General features: G+C 48.5%; 1 long non-coding RNA gene across 1 annotated transcript; it reads right to left on the bottom strand.

Annotated features, from left to right (window-relative positions):
• Positions 1–222: 222 nt before the first annotated feature.
• LOC141165199 (uncharacterized) lies at positions 223–25,827 on the bottom strand. Its single transcript, XR_012251089.1, has 3 exons — positions 25,707–25,827; positions 440–595; positions 223–341 (listed from the first exon to the last, which is right to left on the bottom strand). It is a non-coding gene; the product is annotated as an uncharacterized lncRNA (long non-coding RNA).
• Positions 25,828–26,231: the final 404 nt, after the last annotated feature.

The following is a 26,231-nucleotide window of genomic DNA, read 5'->3' on the forward strand; positions in this document are numbered from 1 at the left end:
GTGGCGCAGCGGCAGACAAAACAATTTGGTGGGTAGCCCTGGTCTGCAGCCTCAATAAAAAGGGAACGTGCCTGAAATAACGGGCCAGGCTTAGACAAAAACTCTTATCATCATCATCATCACTCACAGGTATTCCCATGTCACGTACGCCAGTGATGGTGGGGCAGTAGCGATGCTGGCTTATTGGTGCATGAGGGGAGGTGTCGAGGGGCTGTGGTGTACTGGTGCTCTCCGCAGGCTCTTCTTCTTTTTGGCCCCCAGCTCCGGCCTCCATTTCAGATTCCTCTCTGGCCTCCAGCACCTCCGAGCTACAGGTATTTGCCTTTTTGGTCCAGTCAGATCTGTAAGATCAGGGATGACAGAGAAAAAAGCATTTTTAATATGCAAAATAAGAATCAAACCATTACAACAAATAAAACTGAAAAAGATAGACACTTACGGGTGAAAATCTAGGACTAGGGTCAAAAACTGGAGCCGGTCATAAGATAAGTATGGCCTTTCTTTTTAAAAGCCACATCATCACTCTTCCTACCCTGTTGTCGCTCGCGGCGGCACTGGTCCCGGCAACTGCTCCATAATCTTGTCACTACACCCACTGGAAAGAAAAGTGGAAGAGATTATATACAATTTTTATAGGTAAAGGATGCTGTATGTAATAACATGTATAGTGTGTATTCTAATATCACTACTAGCAGGGGCTGGCTGGCAAATTTTAGCCTGGGGGCAAGCACACAGCAGTTGTCCATGAGTAGCGGCCCATCCTTAAAGGTCGTTTTCCCACAAACAATAGTATATTTTAATCAATAGATCTTGGAGTAATAATAATTTCTACAATTGGATGTGATATAATAATCTTCCTGTGCTGAGATAATCTTATAAATGTGACCCTGCTGTATACTGTGTAATGGCTGTGTCTGACCGTGCAGGAACATGTTCTGATCATACCACAGCTCCTGGGCAGGGGGGGAGAAAAAGAGGATACAGACAGGACCGCAGGGGATCACAGCTGATTCTTTTTGTGAGTAAAACATTTCACTGCCTGTTTTAAAACAATATTTTAGCTCAAAGAAAGACTCAGCTGTGATCCCCTGCTCTAATGTATATATACTCTCTTTATATATAGAAGATTAGCGTGCACACAGTCTGTAGGTCAAGGTGCAGGTACATGGGATGTGGAATCCCCAGAATCGGCGTAGATTAAATCACCGCACATTCTAGTTTCAAGATGCAAACTAAAGTCTATTTGAAGACGTCCAATTAGACACATTTAAGGTGCAGTGAATAATGCAACAGTAAATGAACGTTTTGACCCATCGTTTGCATCTTGAAACTAGAGTGTGCAGTGATTTAATCTATGCTATATACTCTTTTGCTTCCTCTCCAGCCCAGGAGATGTGGTATGATCAGACCATGTTCCTGCACGGTCAGACACAGCCATTACACAGTACACAGCAGGGGCACATTTATAAGATTATTTCAGTACAGGGACATTTTATTTAAACACATCCAATTGTGGGACTTATTATTATTCCAAGATCTATTGATTAAAAGATACTTTTGTTTGCAGAAAACTCCTTTAACATGTTTATTACCAGCTGCTTCATAGGCTATATTCATACAAAAGTATTGTCTAAGTGATGCCCGTGGAAAAAAATGACAGCACTTGGTCCAGTTCAGGTGAGCATTTAAAAATGGTAATACATAAGCATAATATGTACAATGTCTGACCACTACAAAACGGATTTAGGTTGTTAGAGGTGTAATGCAAGTAATCCAAGGTACGCTGTGCTTTTCTACACTCCTAAAAAACAGAGTAAGGCTAAGTGCCCACAATGCTGAAATGCTGCAAATTTTTCCTGAGCGTTTCCGCATCTCCCTGGCAGAAAAAACGTATGTGGATTGTACATGCGGATTGTACATGCGTTTTTCCTGCCAGGGACAAGCATAAGTGAAGCGTTCTTCACATGCATTTCCGCATGCGGGTTGTCAAGCGCTTTCCAAGTGATTTTAGCATCACTTGGAAAGTGCTCGACAACTTGGTCACACTATATACACTGTGTTCCAAATTATTATGCAAATAATATTTTCTCAGATTTTCCCAAATTACCAATATGAATTGCAGTCATTGTAATTTTCCAGTCAAATAACTATTAGAGTACAATTGAAAGGTTTATGTACAAACTGCCTATGATAACAGTATATTTTTAAAAAAATAAAAAACTCAAACTGCACTCAAAATGCATGTTCCAAATTATTATGCACAGCAGAGTTTTCAACCTTTTCATTTTAATAAAGAACAAAAAAATGGTCATTTTTGAAATTCTAAGCATTAGCAGGTTATTACAAACTGAAATCAAACAGTTTTCAACTCAAAACTTTATTCTTGGTGATGTTACATTTGCACATAGGACCCCTTGTTCGAAAGGAGCTTCTGAACTCTCTCGTCCATTGAATTTCTCAGGTTTTGGATGGTTTCTGCTTTAATTGTTTTGCATGAGGACAGAATACCCTCCCAGAGCTGTTGCTTAGATGTGAACTGCCTCCCGCCATCATAGACACTCCTTTTGATGATGCTCCAGAGGTTCTCAATGGGGTTGAGGTCAGGGGAGCATGGGTGCCACACCATAAGTTTGTCCCCTTTTATGCCCATAGCAGCCAGAGATGCAAATGTGTTATGTGCAGCATGAGACGGGGCATTATCATGCAGGAAATGATCTTGATGGTCCAGATGGATGGAGTGGAGGATGGCTGGTTGATGGACACCCCATGCAAACACGGCTACGGCGCTAACAAGGAGGAGGTGGAGTAATGTTTTGGGCTGGAATCATGGGGAGAGAGATTGTCGGCCCCTTTAGGATCCCTGAAGGGGTAAAGATGAACTCCATAATGTATGTTGAGTTTCTCAAACAGCACTTCCTTCCATGGTTCAAGAAGAAGAACCGTGCATTCCGCAGCAAGATCATTTTCATGCATGATAATGCCCCATCTCATGCTGCACATAACACATCTGCATCTCTGGCTGCTATGGGCATAAAAAGGGACAAACTTATGGTGTGGCACCCATGCTCCCCTGACCTCAACCCCATTGAGAACCTCTGGAGCATCATCAAAAGGAGTGTCTATGATGGCGGGAGGCAGTTCACATATAAGCAACAGCTCTGGGAGGGTATTCTGTCCTCATGCAAAACAATTGAAGCAGAAACCATCCAAAACCTGACAAATTCAATGGACGAGAGAGTTCAGAAGCTCCTTTCGAACAAGCGGTCCTATGTGCAAATGTAACATCACCTAGAATAAAGTTTTGAGTTGAAAACTGTTTGATTTCAGTTTGTAATAACCTGCTAATGCTTATAATTTCAAAAATGACCATTTTTTTGTTATTTATTAAAATGAAAAGGTTGAAAACTCTGCTGTGCATAATAATTTGGAACATGCATTTTGAGTGCAGTTTGAGTTTTTTATTTTTTTAAAAATATACTGTTATCATAGGCAGTTTGTACAAAAACCTTTCAATTGTACTCTAATAGTTATTTGACTGGAAAATTACAATGACTGCAATTCATATTGGTAATTTGGGAAAATCTGAGAAAATATTATTTGCATAATAATTTGGAACACTGTAAATCCATGCAACCGGTATGGATTTATATAGTGTGACCGTAAAAGAATGGTAAAAAATAAATATTATACTTATCTTCTGACGGCCCCTGGTCTCCTTATCCGATGCGTCCAGTCTTCCAGGTGTTTCGCGGTTGTGTAAAAGGACCTGCCATGACGTCATTTAGTCATGTGACGGGTCAAGCGACCGCCGACGTCATGGCAGGTCCTTTTAGACCATCATGAGCTGTCAGGAAGCCAGGACGCATCGCTATGGAGACCGTGGGCCATCAGAAGGTAAGTATAATGTATAATTTTTATTTTATTCTTTTTTTTTTAACAGGTATTATGGTACCCGGGTCTGGAGGAGAGTCTCTTCTTCTCTAAACCCGGGTACCATCAGCACATTGAATCGCTAAATATCCGCATGTGCACATGTAGTCGTGTGGATATTATGCGATTCAATACAAGTCAATGGCGGCGAAAAAGCTGCGATTACACAAAATAATTGGTAGTGCTGCGGATTTTTCCGCAATTATCATTGGGGAACATAGCAGACCTTCTACCAAGCGTTTTTTTAAGCGTTTCTGCAGTGGAATTGCCGTTGCGGAAACGCTTAAAAAACGCATAGTGGGCTCACAGCCTAAAGGTGGCCACACTTAAGCACAGGTCTGCCAGATAGATACCTATGAATTATTATTTTGTGTATTAAATCCTACATACTTGATCGAGTAAGTCATCAATGTAAAAGTCAACTCCACATTATAGTATATGATGTACGAGTCACTAATTATCATGTGTGTCCCATCTGATGTCTGTGCACACAGTGAACATATTATACCACATACAATACAATATACATAGGAGAATATATGACTGATATATAGAGATGAGCAACTTAATTTGCAGGACCCTGATCCAATGGTCAGATGAATATTCAGTGGCTGCTGGATACGAGCCCTGACATCCTCCTACCTGACACCATTCTCTTTCTCTACCTTTGATTTGTAGACAGGCACAATGTCATGTATGTGTCACGCCAAAAAGATGACATCAGGCAAAGACTATAATCAAAAGAGGAGTCAGATATGCCGGCAGGCAGGAGGAGGCTCGCGGGGCTCTGGTCTGGTGGCCACAGACTACTGACGGGACTGTTTGACCAGTGTCCTGCGAATCAATTCGCTCATCTGTACTGGAATAAGATATATTAGGACTACACACATCAGATATTACATAAAGGATGTAACGGGTCCGGGAGGCGGAACCTCTGAGCTATTATACAAGGGGGCGGCCCTTGTAAGGGAGCGGGTGGCAGTCTCTGGGTGAACGGACAGGGAGTTACGGCAAGTGATCAGGGCAGTCTCTGGGTAAGGGGTAGGTACGACCTGTGATGGCAGAGCCTCCGGGTAGGCTAGCAGGCAGATGGTAGATGTGTGCTCCCAGGTGAGCAAGCGAGAGTCTCTGGAATAGCAGGTGGTCACGGCACGTGACGGCGGAACCTCCGGGCTGGCAGGCAGGTAGGTAACGGAGAAGCGCTCCCAGGTGAGCGGGCAAGAGTCTCTGGAATAGCTGGTGGTCACCGCACGTGACAACGGGACCTCCGGGCTGGCAAGTAGGCAGGTAACGGAGATGCGCTCCCAGGTGAGCGGGCAAGAGTCTCTGAGATAGCTGGTGGTCACAGCACGTGACAACGGAGCCTCCGGGCTGGCAAGCAGGCAGATAACGGAGAAGCGCTCCCAGGTGAGCGGGCAAGCTGGTCCATAGACAGACTGACCGGAGTAGTAAGGCAGACCGTCGGACCTCAGGCAAGCAGGCAGGTAGCTGATATGCGCTCCCAGGTGAGCGGGCAGGCTGGTCCTTTAGACAGACTGACAGGAGTAGTAAGGCAGACCGTCGGACCTAAGACTGGCAGACAGGTAACAAGTATTCAGGCAGGAATCAGGCAGGTAACTAGCAGGAAACTGGCAGGAAACTGGCAGGTAACTGGCAGGTAACTGGCAGGTAACTGGCAACGGGACCTGAGGGCTGAAGCACAGGTGAGACACAGGTGCAAACAACATTGCTCGGGCACCTCCATTTTGGAGGAGGTGCCTTATATATGATGAAGTCCTCCGGCCATTGGCCGGGGACTCCGTAGGACGGCGCGCGCGGCCCCTTTAAGAGGAGGGGAGCGCGCGCGCGCGCGCCCAAAGCACAGGGGCCGGGAAGGAGCGCGCGCTGAGAGCAGAGCGGGAGGAGGACGCCGGGAAGGAGCGCGCGCTGACAGCAGAGCGGGGAGAGGACGCCGGGCACGGAGCAGAGCAGGAGGAGGACGCCGGGACGGAGCGCGCGCTGCCAGCAGAGCGGTGAGGGGAGCAGCGTCCCTGCCTAGCAGAGGGCAGGGACGCCAGCGCTACAAAGGATAGCATGTGACAGTTATATACCACACTATGAGCACAGACATCAGATATTACACCAGTGACATATTACCTCTGTATAACATTGGATGCCTGTATCAAAGTACATCACATCCAGTATACAGCATAATATGTGATGGTATGCGATATACTGTGATACAGAACAGAAATGGGGACAGAAAGAGGCTATGCATGGCAAATTTAGGCCACGCCCCTGGTCACACCCCAATCCACGCCCATTTACCATTATCTTTCTCGCCCGGCAGGAGGAGTTGTCAGAGGGGCGCTGGTAGTGAGGGAAATTCAGCAGACAGCCGAGACTGCAAGGCGCAGACCCAAATCCAGGACTGTCCACTGTATCCAGGGCAGTTGGGACTAGAGATGAGCAGATGGATTCCGGGGACTCCAGTCGGGCGTTCAGGTCAGTGCTACCTGGCGGCTGGACTGGAGGCCATGAATCTCTTATCTTTGGGGGCAGTGCGGTGTCATCTGTGCGTCCTGCTCATCTCTTGTTGGGACCTGAGGATTATTTTTTGTTCCCTCATTCACAGTCGGAGCCGCCAGAACTTTCTCATCTTTATGTAGATTCATTATACGACATCTGGCTTTCTTGTGGTGGCTCTTACTGTATATTGGGGGCTATGCGAGGGCTCATACTGTAGGTAGGGGTGGTGTGTGCTAATACTGTATTACGGGGTTGTGTGGGGGCTCATACTGTATATAGGGGGAGGTCAGCATACTTAAATCTGCTCAATACTAAGTGATAATATAAATATACAAAAAATATATAATTAATATGTTAATATTAATATTGAGCTGAATTAATTTGAACCTATTGGTTCGGGCTCCACAACAGTCACTGTCTCTCATGTGGCCCCTTGGGAAAATTAATCTCCCACCCCTGCTCTATTTCGAAGCGCTATGTTAAAAATCACACGGACATCATACACACAGCGGGCACAACCATCACACGGACATCATACACACAGCGGGCACAACCATCACACAGACATCATACACACAGCGGGCACAACCATCACACACATCATACACACAATGGGCACAACCATCACACACATCATACACACAACGGGCACAACCATCACACAGACATCATACACACAGCGGGCACAACCATCACACAGACATCATACACACAGCGGGCACGCCATCACACGGACATCATACACACACAGGGCACAACCATCACACGGACATCATACACACAGAAGGCATAAACATCACACGGACATCATACACACAGCGGGCACAACCATCACACAGAAATCATACACACAGCGGGCACAACCATCACACAGACATAATACACACAGAGGGCACAACCATCACACAGACATCATACACACAGAGGGCACAACCATCACACAGACATCATACACACAGAGGGCACAACCATCACACAGACATCATACACACAGCGGGCACAACCATCACACGGACATCATACACACAGCGGGCACAACCATCACACAGACATCATACACACAGAGGGCACAACCGTCACACAGACATCATACACACAGAGGGCACAATTATCACACAGACATCATACACACAGCGGGCACAACCATCACACAGACAACATACACACAGCGGGTACAACCATCACACACACATCATACACATAGCGGGCACAACCATCACATGGACATCATACACACAGCGGGCACAACCATCACACACACATTATACACACAGCGGGCACAACCATAACACAGATATCATACACACAATGGGCACGCCATCACACAGACATCATACACACAGCGGGCACAACCATCACACAGACATCATACACACAGCGGGCACAACCATCACACAGACATCATACACACAGCGGGCACAACCATCACACAGACATCATACACATAATGGGCACAACCATCACACGGACATCATACACACAGAGGGCACAACCATCACACGGACATCATACACACAGCGGGCACAACCATCACACAGACATCATACACACAGCGGGCACAACCATCAGACACATCATACACACAAGGGGCACAACCATCACACAGACATCATACACACAGCGGGCACAACCATCACACAGACATCATACACACAGCGGGCACGCCATCACACGGACATCATACACACACAGGGCACAACCATCACACGGACATCATACACACAGAAGGCACAAACATCACACGGACATCATACACACAGCGGGCACAACCATCACACAGACATCATACACACAGAGGCACAACCATCACACAGACATCATACACACAGAGGGCACAACCATCACACAGACATCATACACACAGAGGGCACAACCATCACACAGACATCATACACACAGAGGGCACAACCATCACACAGACATCATACACACAGAGGGCACAACCATCACACAGACATCATACACACAGCGGGCACAACCATCACACGGACATCATACACACAGCGGGCACAACCATCACACAGACATCATACACACAGAGGGCACAACCGTCACACAGACATCATACACACAGAGGGCACAACCATCACACAGACATCATACACACAGAGGGCACAATTATCACACAGACATCATACACACAGCGGGAACAACCATCACACAAATAACATACACACAGCGGGTACAACCATCACACACACATCATACACATTGCGGGCACAACCATCACATGGACATCATACACACAGCGGGCACAACCATCACACACACATCATACACACAGCAGGCACAACCATAACACAGATATCAAACACACAATGGGCACGCCATCACACAGACATCATACACACAGCGGGCACAACCATCACACAGACATCATACACACAGCGGGCACAACCATCACACAGACATCATACACACAGCGGGCACAACCATCACACAGACATCATACACATAATGGGCACAACCATCACACAGACATCATACACACAGAGGGCACAACCATCACACGGACATCATACACACAGAGGGCACAACTATCACACACACATCATACACACAGCGGGCACAACCATCACACAGACATCATACACACAGAGGGCACAACCATCACATTGACATCATACACACAGAGGGCACAACCATCACAAAGACATCATACACACAGCGGGCACAACCATCACACACACATCATACACACAGCAGGCACAACCATCACACAGACATCATACACACAAAGGGCACAACCATCACACACACATCATACACACAGCGGGCACAACCATCACACAGACATCATACACACAGCGGGCACAACCAACACATGGACATCATACACACAGAGGGCACAACCATCACAAAGACATCATACACACAGCGGGCACAACCATCACACACAAATCATACACACAGAGGGCACAACCATCACACAGACATCAAACACACAGCATGCACAACCATCACACAGACATAATACACACAGCGGGCACAACCATCACACAGACATCATACACACAGCGGGCACAACCATCACACAGACATCATACACACACCGGGCACAACCATCACACAGACATCATACACACAGCGGGCACAACCATCACACGGACATCATACACACAGCGGGCACAACCATCACACGGACATCATACACACAGCGGGCACAACCATCACACAGACATCATACACACAGCGGGCACAACCATCACACACATCATACACACAATGGGCACAACCATCACACACATCATACACACAACGGGCACAACCATCACACAGACATCATACACACAGCGGGCACAACCATCACACAGACATCATACACACAGCGGGCACGCCATCACACGGACATCATACACACACAGGGCACAACCATCACACGGACATCATACACACAGAAGGCATAAACATCACACGGACATCATACACACAGCGGGCACAACCATCACACAGAAATCATACACACAGTGGGCACAACCATCACACAGACATAATACACACAGAGGGCACAACCATCACACAGACATCATACACACAGAGGGCACAACCATCACACAGACATCATACACACAGAGGGCACAACCATCACACAGACATCATACACACAGCGGGCACAACCATCACACGGACATCATACACACAGCGGGCACAACCATCACACAGACATCATACACACAGAGGGCACAACCGTCACACAGACATCATACACACAGAGGGCACAATTATCACACAGACATCATACACACAGCGGGCACAACCATCACACAGACAACATACACACAGCAGGTACAACCATCACACACACATCATACACATAGCGGGCACAACCATCACATGGACATCATACACACAGCGGGCACAACCATCACACACACATCATACACACAGCGGGCACAACCATAACACAGATATCATACACACAATGGGCACGCCATCACACAGACATCATACACACAGCGGGCACAACCATCACACAGACATCATACACACAGCGGGCACAACCATCACACAGACATCATACACACAGCGGGCACAACCATCACACAGACATCATACACATAATGGGCACAACCATCACACGGACATCATACACACAGAGGGCACAACCATCACACGGACATCATACACACAGCGGGCACAACCACACAGACATCATACACACAGCGGGCACAACCATCAGACACATCATACACACAAGGGGCACAACCATCACACAGACATCATACACACAGCGGGCACAACCATCACACAGACATCATACACACAGCGGGCACGCCATCACACGGACATCATACACACACAGGGCACAACCATCACACGGACATCATACACACAGAAGGCACAAACATCACACGGACATCATACACACAGCGGGCACAACCATCACACAGACATCATACACACAGAGGCACAACCATCACACAGACATCATACACACAGAGGGCACAACCATCACACAGACATCATACACACAGAGGGCACAACCATCACACAGACATCATACACACAGAGGGCACAACCATCACACAGACATCATACACACAGCGGGCACAACCATCACACGGACATCATACACACAGCGGGCACAACCATCACACAGACATCATACACACAGAGGGCACAACCGTCACACAGACATCATACACACAGAGGGCACAACCATCACACAGACATCATACACACAGAGGGCACAATTATCACACAGACATCATACACACAGCGGGAACAACCATCACACAAATAACATACACACAGCGGGTACAACCATCACACACACATCATACACATTGCGGGCACAAACATCACATGGACATCATACACACAGCGGGCACAACCATCACACACACATCATACACACAGCAGGCACAACCATAACACAGATATCAAACACACAATGGGCACGCCATCACACAGACATCATACACACAGCGGGCACAACCATCACACAGACATCATACACACAGCGGGCACAACCATCACACAGACATCATACACACAGCGGGCACAACCATCACACAGACATCATACACATAATGGGCACAACCATCACACAGACATCATACACACAGAGGGCACAACCATCACACGGACATCATACACACAGAGGGCACAACTATCACACACACATCATACACACAGCGGGCACAACCATCACACAGACATCATACACACAGAGGGCACAACCATCACATTGACATCATACACACAGAGGGCACAACCATCACAAAGACATCATACACACAGTGGGCACAACCATCACACACACATCATACACACAGCAGGCACAACCATCACACAGACATCATACACACAAAGGGCACAACCATCACACACACATCATACACACAGCGGGCACAACCATCACACAGACATCATACACACAGCGGGCACAACCAACACATGGACATCATACACACAGAGGGCACAACCATCACAAAGACATCATACACACAGCGGGCACAATCATCACACACAAATCATACACACAGAGGGCACAACCATCACACAGACATCAAACACACAGCATGCACAACCATCACACAGACATAATACACACAGCGGGCACAACCATCACACAGACATCATACACACAGCGGGCACAACCATCACACAGACATCATACACACAGCGGGCACAACCATCACACGGACATCATACACACAGCGGGCACAACCATCACACGGACATCATACACACAGCGGGCACAACCATCACACAGACATCATACACACAGTGGGCACAACCATCACACACATCATACACACAATGGGCACAACCATCACACACATCATACACACAACGGGCACAACCATCACACAGACATCATACACACAGCGGGCACAACCATCACACAGACATCATACACACAGCGGGCACGCCATCACACGGACATCATACACACACAGGGCACAACCATCACACGGACATCATACACACAGAAGGCATAAACATCACACGGACATCATACACACAGCGGGCACAACCATCACACAGAAATCATACACACAGTGGGCACAACCATCACACAGACATAATACACACAGAGGGCACAACCATCACACAGACATCATACACACAGAGGGCACAACCATCACACAGACATCATACACACAGAGGGCACAACCATCACACAGACATCATACACACAGCGGGCACAACCATCACACGGACATCATACACACAGCGGGCACAACCATCACACAGACATCATACACACAGAGGGCACAACCGTCACACAGACATCATACACACAGAGGGCACAATTATCACACAGACATCATACACACAGCGGGCACAACCATCACACAGACAACATACACACAGCGGGTACAACCATCACACACACATCATACACATAGCGGGCACAACCATCACATGGACATCATACACACAGCGGGCACAACCATCACACACACATCATACACACAGCGGGCACAACCATAACACAGATATCATACACACAATGGGCACGCCATCACACAGACATCATACACACAGCGGGCACAACCATCACACAGACATCATACACACAGCGGGCACAACCATCACACAGACATCATACACACAGCGGGCACAACCATCACACAGACATCATACACATAATGGGCACAACCATCACACGGACATCATACACACAGAGGGCACAACCATCACACGGACATCATGCACACAGCGGGCACAACCATCACACAGACATCATACACACAGCGGGCACAACCATCAGACACATCATACACACAAGGGGCACAACCATCACACAGACATCATACACACAGCGGGCACAACCATCACACAGACATCATACACACAGCGGGCACGCCATCACACGGACATCATACACACACAGGGCACAACCATCACACGGACATCATACACACAGAAGGCACAAACATCACACGGACATCATACACACAGCGGGCACAACCATCACACAGACATCATACACACAGAGGCACAACCATCACACAGACATCATACACACAGAGGGCACAACCATCACACAGACATCATACACACAGAGGGCACAACCATCACACAGACATCATACACACAGAGGGCACAACCATCACACAGACATCATACACACAGAGGGCACAACCATCACACAGACATCATACACACAGCGGGCACAACCATCACACGGACATCATACACACAGCGGGCACAACCATCACACAGACATCATACACACAGAGGGCACAACCGTCACACAGACATCATACACACAGAGGGCACAACCATCACACAGACATCATACACACAGAGGGCACAATTATCACACAGACATCATACACACAGCGGGAACAACCATCACACAGACAACATACACACAGCGGGTACAACCATCACACACACATCATACACATTGCGGGCACAACCATCACATGGACATCATACACACAGCGGGCACAACTATCACACACACATCATACACACAGCGGGCACAACCATAACACAGATATCAAACACACAATGGGCACGCCATCACACAGACATCATACACACAGCGGGCACAACCATCACACAGACATCATACACACAGCGGGCACAACCATCACACAGACATCATACACACAGCGGGCACAAGCATCACACAGACATCATACACATAATGGGCACAACCATCACACAGACATCATACACACAGAGGGCACAACCATCACACGGACATCATACACACAGAGGGCACAACTATCACACACACATCATACACACAGCGGGCACAACCATCACACAGACATCATACACACAGAGGGCACAACCATCATATGGACATCATACACACAGAGGGCACAACCATCACAAAGACATCATACACACAGCGGGCACAACCATCACACACACATCATACACACAGCAGGCACAACCATCACACAGACATCATACACACAAAGGGCACAACCATCACACACACATCATACACACAGCGGGCACAACCATCGCACAGACATCATACACACAGCGGGCACAACCAACACATGGACATCATACACACAGAGGGCACAACCATCACAAAGACATCATACACACAGCGGGCACAACCATCACACACAAATCATACACACAGAGGGCACAACCATCACACAGACATCAAACACACAGCATGCACAACCATCACACAGACATAATACACACAGCGGGCACAACCATCACACAGACATCATACACACAGCGGGCACAACCATCACACAGACATCATACACACAGCGGGCACAACCATCACACAGACATCATACACACAGCGGGCACAACCATCACACGGACATCATACACACAGCGGGCACAACCATCACACGGACATCATACACACAGCGGGCACAACCATCACACAGACATCATACACACAGCGGGCACAACCATCACACACATCATACACACAATGGGCACAACCATCACACACATCATACACACAACGGGCACAACCATCACACAGACATCATACACACAGCGGGCACAACCATCACACAGACATCATACACACAGCGGGCACGCCATCACACGGACATCATACACACACAGGGCACAACCATCACACGGACATCATACACACAGAAGGCATAAACATCACACGGACATCATACACACAGCGGGCACAACCATCACACAGAAATCATACACACAGCGGGCACAACCATCACACAGACATAATACACACAGATGGCACAACCATCACACAGACATCATACACACAGAGGGCACAACCATCACACAGACATCATACACACAGAGGGCACAACCATCACACAGACATCATACACACAGCGGGCACAACCATCACACGGACATCATACACACAGAGGGCACAACCATCACACAGACATCATACACACAGAGGGCACAACCGTCACACAGACATCATACACACAGAGGGCACAATTATCACACAGACATCATACACACAGCGGGCACAACCATCACACAGACAACATACACACAGCGGGTACAACCATCACACACACATCATACACATAGCGGGCACAACCATCACATGGACATCATACACACAGCGGGCACAACCATCACACACACATCATACACACAGCGGGCACAACCATAACACAGATATCATACACACAATGGGCACGCCATCACACAGACATCATACACACAGCGGGCACAACCATCACAAAGACATCATACACACAGCGGGCACAACCATCACACAGACATCATACACACAGCGGGCACAACCATCACACAGACATCATACACATAATGGGCACAACCATCACACGGACATCATACACACAGAGGGCACAACTATCACACACACATCATACACACAGCGGGCACAACCATCACACAGACATCATACACACAGAGGGCACAACCATCACATGCACATCATACACACAGAGGGCACAACCATCACAAAGACATCATACACACAGCGGGCACAACCATCACACACACATCATACACACAGCGGGCACAACCATCACACAGACATCATACACACAGCGGGCACAACCATCACACAGACATCATACACACAGCGGGCACAACCATCACAAGGACATCATACACACAGCGGGCACAACCATCACACAGACATCATACACACAGTGGGCACATCCATCACACACATCATACACACAACGGGCACAACCATCACACAGACATCATACACACAGCAGGCACAACCATCACACAGACATCATACACACAGCGGGCACGCCATCACACGGACATCATACACACACAGGGCACAACCATGACACGGACATCATACACACAGAAGGCACAAACATCACACGGACATCATACACACAGCGGGCACAACCATCACACAGACATCATACACACAGCGGGCACAACCATCACACAGACATCATACACACAGAGGGCACAACCATCACACAGACATCATACACACAAAGGGCACAACCATCACACAGACATCATACACACAGCGGGCACAACCATCACACGGACATCATACACACAGCGGGCACAACCGTCACACAGACATCATACACACAGAGGGCACAACCGTCACACAGACATCATACACAAAGAGGGCACAACCATCACACAGACATCATACACACAGAGGGCACAATTATCACACAGACATCATACACACAGCGGGCACAACCATCACACAGACAACATACACACAGCGGGTACAACCATCACACACACATCATACACATAGCGGGCACAACCATCACATGGACATCATACACACAGCGGGCACAACCATCACACACACATCATACACACAGCGGGCACAACCATAACACAGATATCATACACACAATGGGCACGCTATCACACAGACATCATACACACAGCGGGCACAACCATCACACAGACATCATACACACAGCGGGCACAACCATCACACAGACATCATACACACAGCGGGCACAACCATCACACAGACATCATACACATAATGGGCACAACCATCACACAGACATCATGCACACAGAGGGCACAACCATCACACGGACATCATACACACAGAGGGCACAACCATCACACACACATCATACACACAGCGGGCACAACCATCACACAGACATCATACACACAGAGGGCACAACCATCACATTATCATCATACACACAGAGGGCACAACCATCACAAAGACATCATACACACAGCGGGCACAACCATCACACACACATCATACACACAGAGGGCACAACCATCACACAGAAATCATACACACAGAGGGCACAACCATCACACGGACATCATACACACAGCATGCACAACCATCACACAGACATCATACACACAGAGGGCACAACCATCACACAGACATCATACACACAGCGGGCACAACCATCACACAGACATCATACACACAGCGGGCACAACCATCACACAGACATCATACACACAGCGGGCACAACCATCACACGGACATCATACACACAGCGGGCACAATCATCACACGGACATCATACACACAGCGGGCACAACCATCACACAGACATCATACACACAGTGGGCACAACCATCACACACATCATACACACAACGGGCACAACCATCACACAGACATCATACACACAGCAGGCACAACCATCACACAGACATCATACACACAGCGGGCACGCCATCACACGGACATCATACACACACAGAGCACAACCATCACACGGACATCATACACACAGAAGGCACAAACATCACACGGACATCATACACACAGCGGGCACAACCATCACACAGACATCATACACACAGCGGGCACAACCATCACACAGACATCATACACACAGAGGGCACAACCATCACACAGACATCATACACACAGAGGGCACAACCATCACACAGACATCATACACACAGCGGGCACAACCATCACACGGACATCATACACACAGCGGGCACAACCGTCACACAGACATCATACACACAGAGGGCACAACCGTCACACAGACATCATACACACAGAGGGCACAACCATCACACAGACATCATACACACAGAGGGCACAACCATCACACAGACATCATACACACAGAGGGCACAATTATCACACAGACATCATACACACAGCGGGCACAACCATCACACAGACATCATACACACAGCGGGCACAACCATCACACAGACATCATACACACAGCGGGCACAACCATCACACAGACATCATACACACAGAGGGCACAACCATCACACAGACATCATACACACAGCGGGCACAACCATCACACAGACATCATACACACAGAGGGCACAACCATCACAAAGACATCATACACACAGTGGGCACAACCATCACACACACATCATACACACAGAGGGCACAACCATCACACAGACATCATACACACAGAGGGCACAACCATCACACGGACATCATACACACAGCATGCACAACCATCACACAGACATCATACACACAGAGGGCACAACCATCACACAGACATCATACACACAGCGGGCACAACCATCACACAGACATCATACACACAGCGGGCACAACCATCACACAGACATCATACACACAGCGGGCACAACCATCACACGGACATCATACACACAGCGGGCACAACCATCACACGGACATCATACACACAGCGGGCACAACCATCACACAGACATCATACACACAGTGGGCACAACCATCACACACATCATACACACAACGAGCACAACCATCACACAGACATCATACACACAGCAGGCACAACCATCACACAGACATCATACACACAGCGGGCACGCCATCACACGGACATCATACACACACAGGGCACAACCATCACATGGACATCATACACACAGAAGGCACAAACATCACACGGACATCATACACACAGCGGGCACAACCATCACACAGACATCATACACACAGCGGGCACAACCATCACACAGACATCATACACACAAAGGGCACAACCATCAAACAGACATCATACACACAGAGGGCACAACCATCACACAGACATAATACACACAGCGGGCACAACCATCACACGGACATCATACACAAAGCGGGCACAACCGTCACACAGACATCATACACACAGAGGGCACAACCGTCACACAGACATCATACACACACAGGGCACAACCATCACACAGACATCATACACACAGAGGGCACAATTATCACACAGACATCATACACACAGCGGGCACAACCATCACACAGACAACATACACACAGCGGGTACAACCATCACACACACATCATACACATAGCGGGCACAACCATCACATGGACATCATACACACAGCGGGCACAACCATCACACACACATCATACACACAGCGGGCACAACCATAACACAGATATCATACACACAATGGGCACGCCATCACACAGACATCATACACACAGCGGGCACAACCATCACACAGACATCATACACACAGCGGGCACAACCATCACACAGACATCATACACACAGCGGGCACAACCATCACACAGACATCATACACATAATGGGCACAACCATCACACAGACATCATACACACAGAGGGCACAACCATCACACGGACATCATACACACAGAGGGCACAACTATCACACACACATCATACACACAGCGGGCACAACCATCACACAGACATCATACACACAGAGGGCACAACCATCACATGGACATCATACACACAGAGGGCACAACCATCACAAAGACATCATACACACAGCGGGCACAACCATCACACACACATCATACACACAGAGGGCACAACCATCACACAGACATCATACACACAGAGGGCACAACCATCACACGGACATCATACACACAGCATGCACAACCATCACACAGACATCATACACACAGAGGGCACAACCATCACACAAACATCATACACACAGCGGGCACAACCATCACACAGACATCATACACACAGCGGGCACAACCATCACACAGACATCATACACACAGCGGGCACAACCATCACACGGACATCATACACACAGCGGGCACAACCATCACACGGACATCATACACACAGCAGGCACAACCATCACACAGACATCATACACACAGTGGGCACAACCATCACACACATCATACACACAACGGGCACAACCATCACACAGACATCATACACACAGAGGGCACAACCATCACACAGACATCATACACACAGCGGGCACAACCATCACACAGACATCATACACACAAAGGGGCACAATCATCACACAGACATCATACACACAGAGGGCACAACCATCACACGGACATCATACACACAGAGGGCACAACCATCACACAGACATCATACACACAGCGGGCACAACCATCACACAGACATCATACACACAGCGGGCACGCCATCACACGGACATCATACACACACAGGGCACAACCATCACACGGACATCATACACACAGCGGGCACAACCATCACACAGACATCATACACACAGCGGGCACAACCATCACACAGACATCATACACACAGAGGGCACAACCATCACACAGACATCATACACACAGAGGGCACAACCATCACACAGACATCATACACACAGCGGGCACAACCCTCACACGGACATCATACACACAGCGGGCACAACCGTCACACAGACATCATACACACAGAGGGCACAACCGTCACACAGACATCATAAACACAGAGGGCACAACCATCACACAGACATCATACACACAGAGGGCACAATTATCACACAGACATCATACACACAGCGGGCACAACCATCACACAGACAACATACACACAGCGGGTACAACCATCACACACACATCATACACATAGCGGGCACAACCATCACATGGACATCATACACACAGCGGGCACAACCATCACACACACATCATACACACAGCGGGCACAACCATCACACAGATATCATACACACAATGGGCACGCCATCACACAGACATCATACACACAGCGGGCACAACCATCACACAGACATCATACAAACAGCGGGCACAACCATCACACAGACATCATACACATAATGGGCACAACCATCACACAGACATCATACACACAGAGGGCACAACCATCACACGGACATCATACACACAGAGGGCACAACCATCACACAGACATCATACACACAGCGGGCACAACCATCACACGGACATCATACACACAGCGGGCACAACCATCACACAGACATCATACACACAGAGGGCACAACCGTCACACAGACATCATACACACAGAGGGCACAATTATCACACAGACATCATACACACAGCGGGCACAACCATCACACAGACAACATACACACAGCGGGTACAACCATCACACACACATCATACACATAGCGGGCACAACCATCACATGGACATCATACACACAGCGGGCACAACCATCACACACACATCATACACACAGAGGGCACAACCATCACACAGATATCATACACACAATGGGCACGCCATCACACAGACATCATACACACAGCGGGCACAACCATCACACAGACATCATACACACAGCGGGCACAACCATCACACAGACATCATACACACAGCGGGCACAACCATCACACAGACATCATACACATAATGGGCACAACCATCACACAGACATCATACACACAGAGGGCACAACCATCACACAGACATCATACACACAGAGGGCACAACTATCACACACACATCATACACACAGCGGGCACAACCATCACACGGACATCATACACACAGAGGGCACAACTATCACACACACATCATACACACAGAGGGCACAACCATCACACGGACATCATACACACAGAGGGCACAACTATCACACACACATCATACACACAGCGGGCACAACCATCACACAGACATCATACACACAGAGGGCACAACCATCACATGGACATCATACACACAGAGGGCACAACCATCACACAGACATCATACACACAGCGGGCACAACAATCACACACACATCATACACACAGCGGGCACAACCATCACACAGACATCATACATACAGCGGGCACAACCATCACAAAGACATCATACACACAGAGGGCACAACCATCACAAAGACATCATACACACAGAGTGCACAACCATCACACAGACATCATACACACAGAGGGCACAACCATCACACGGACATCATACACACAGCATGCACAACCATCACACAGACATCATACACACAGAGGGCACAACCATCACACAGACATCATACACACAGCGGGCACAACCATCACACAGACATCATACACACAGCGGGCACAACGATCACAGAGACATCATACACACAGCGGGCACAACCATCACACGGACATCATAAACACAGCAGGCACAACCATCACACGGACATCATACACACAGCGGGCACAACCATCACACAGACATCATACACACAGCGGGCACAACCATCACACAGACATCATACACACAGCGGGCACGCCATCACACGGACATCATACACACACAGGGCACAACCATCACACGGACATCATACACACAGAAGGCACAAACATCACACGGACATCATACACACAGCGGGCACAACCATCACACAGACATCATACACACAGCGGGCACAACCATTACACAGGCATCATACACACAGAGGACACAACCATCACACAGACATCATACACACAGAGGGCACAACCATCACACAGACATCATACACACAGAGGGCACAACCATCACACAGACATCATACACACAGAGGGCACAACCATCACACAGACATCATACACACAGCGGGCACAACCATCACACGGACATCATAAACACAGCGGGCACAACCGTCACACATACATCATACACACAGAGAGCACAACCGTCACACAGACATCATACACACAGTGGGCACAACCATCACACAGACATCATACACACAGAGGGCACAATTATCACACAGACATCATACACACAGCGGGCACAACCATCACACAGACAACATACACACAGCGGGTACAACCATCACACACACATCATACACATAGCGGGCACAACCATCACATGGACATCATACACACAGCGGGCACAACCATCACACACACATCATACACACAGCGGGCACAACCATCACACAGATATCATACACACAATGGGCACGCCATCACACAGACATCATACACACAGCGGGCACAACCATCACACAGACATCATACAGACAGCGGGCACAACCATCACACAGACATCATACACATAATGGGCACAACCATCACACAGACATCATACACACAGAGGGCACAACCATCACACGGACATCATACACACAGAGGGCACAACCATCACACAGACATCATACACACAGCGGGCACAACCATCACACGGACATCATACACACAGCGGGCACAACCATCACACAGACATCATACACACAGAGGGCACAACCGTCACACAGACATCATACACACAGAGGGCACAATTATCACACAGACATCATACACACAGCGGGCACAACCATCACACAGACAACATACACACAGCGGGTACAACCATCACACACACATCATACACATAGCGGGCACAACCATCACATGGACATCATACACACAGCGGGCACAACCATCACACACACATCATACACACAGAGGGCACAACCATCACACAGATATCATACACACAATGGGCACGCCATCACACAGACATCATACACACAGCGGGCACAACCATCACACAGACATCATACACACAGCGGGCACAACCATCACACAGACATCATACACACAGCGGGCACAACCATCACACAGACATCATACACATAATGGGCACAACCATCACACAGACATCATACACACAGAGGGCACAACCATCACACGGACATCATACACACAGAGGGCACAACCATCACACACACATCATACACACAGCGGGCACAACCATCACACAGACATCATACACACAGAGGGCACAACCATCACATGGACATCATACACACAGCATGCACAACCATCTCATGGACATCATACACACAACGGGCACAACCATCACACGGACATCATACACACAGCGTGAACAACCATGACATACACATCATACACACAGAGGGCACAACCATCACACACACATCATACACACAGCGTGCACAACCATCACACAGACATCATACACACAACGGGCACAACCATCACACACACATCATACACACAGCGTGCACAACCATCACACAGACATCATACACACAACAGGCACAACCATCACATAGACATCATACACACAGCGTGCACAACCATCACACGGACATCATACACACAGCGGGCACAACCATCACACAGACATCATACACACAGCGGGTACAACCATCATACATACAGCGGGCAGAACCATCACACAGACAGCATACACACAGCGGGCACAACCATCACACACACATCATACTCACAGCGTGCACAACCATCACACAGACACCATACACACAGCGGGCACAACCATCACACAGACATTATACACACAACGGGCACAACCATCACACAGACATCATACACACAGCGTGCACAACCATCACAGAGACATCATACACACAGCGTGCACAACCATCACAGAGACATCATACACACAACAAGCACAACCATCACACACATCATACACACAGCGGGCACAATCATCACACAGACATCATACACACAATGGGCACAACCATCACACGGACATCATACACACAGCGGGCACAACCATCACATGGACATCATACACACAACGGGCACAACCATCACACAGACATCATACACACAACGTGCACAACCATCACACACACAGCATGCACAACCATCACACAGACATCATATACACAGAGGGCACAACCATCACACACACATCATACACACAGCGGGCACAACCATCACACAGATATCATACACACAGCGGGCACAACCAACACATGGACATCATACACACAGAGGGCACAACCATCACACAGACATCATACACACAGCGGGCACAACCATCACACACACAGAGGGCACAACCATCACACAGACATCATACACACAGAGGGCACAACCATCACACGGACATCATACACACAGCATGCACAACCATCACACAGACATCATACACACAGAGGGCACAACCATCACACAGACATCATACACACAGCGGGCACAACCATCACACAGACATCATACACACAGCGGGCACAACCATCACACACACATCATACACACAGCGGGCACAACCATCACACAGACATCATACACACAGCGGGCACAACCATCACACACAGCGGGCACAACCATCACACACACACATCATACACACAGCGGGCACAACCATCACACGACATCATACACACAGAGGGCACAATCATCACACAGACATCATACACACAGCGGGCACAACCATCACACGGACATCATACACACAACGGGCACAACCGTCACACACACAGCGGGCACAACCATCACACAGACATCATACACACAAAGGTGCACAATCATCACATGGACATCATACACACAGAGGGCACAACCATCACACGGACATCATACACACAGAGGGCACAACCATCACACAGACATTATACACACAACAGGCACAACCATCACACAGACATCATACACACAAAGGGGCACAATCATCACACAGACATCATACACACAGTGGGCACAACCATCACACGGACATCATACATACAGCGGGCACAACATGACATGTATATATTCACTTCTTCTCCATCATGTCTCCAGTGGCAGTGGTGGGGCCCAGTGTTTGCAATCAGCAGCAGAGGATGGGCTGTACGCAGGAGAGCTGTCAGCCCTGCAGTGTCCCTAAATCCCCTTCCCATCTTCCCTAGTCCCGACTGCAGAACTGCTGGTGACATTGCAGGAGCCCCTCCCCTCCTGTAATAACAGCAGCCACAGATGGGAGAGGCTGCGGGTCTCTCCCTTCACCTCAGGACCGCGCCTTGTTGTCATGTCCTCCGCAGACTTGGCCCCGCCCCCTGTCCCCTCACCTCCTCATGCTGTGCGGTCTCTCTGCACAGTAGAATTCCTCTGCACTGATGCCGGGGAGGAGCAGGGAGCGGGAGGCGGAGCTACAAGGGGTCACACAGCATGAAAAGCCTGCATGTCTGGGAAAAAAAGCCCAGTGCCTAGCAACGCCCCTGCCGGGAGAAGAGCTGAGCCGGGACGGGACTGAGCCCTCAAATCGGGACAGGCCCAGGGAATAGGGGAGGCTTGTTAGCTATGGATATTATACCAGCCTCCTATTATCCTGTATATAATATGGGATGTTTGTGCCTGTAGTATAGATATTATACCACATACAGGCTAATATGTAACTAGTGCACATTACACCATGAGTACAGACATTAGATATTACACCAGTCACGTATTATCCTCTATACACCATCTGATGTCTGTGCACAGTATATTACAGACATTATTCCTACATACAGTATGCGCCCCACATAGCCC

This window comes from Phyllobates terribilis, unplaced genomic scaffold, assembly GCF_046119375.1.
Source record: "Phyllobates terribilis strain yellow unplaced genomic scaffold, ASM4611937v1 Scaffold_11__3_contigs__length_659146591, whole genome shotgun sequence".
Lineage (NCBI taxonomy): Eukaryota > Metazoa > Chordata > Amphibia > Anura > Dendrobatidae > Phyllobates > Phyllobates terribilis.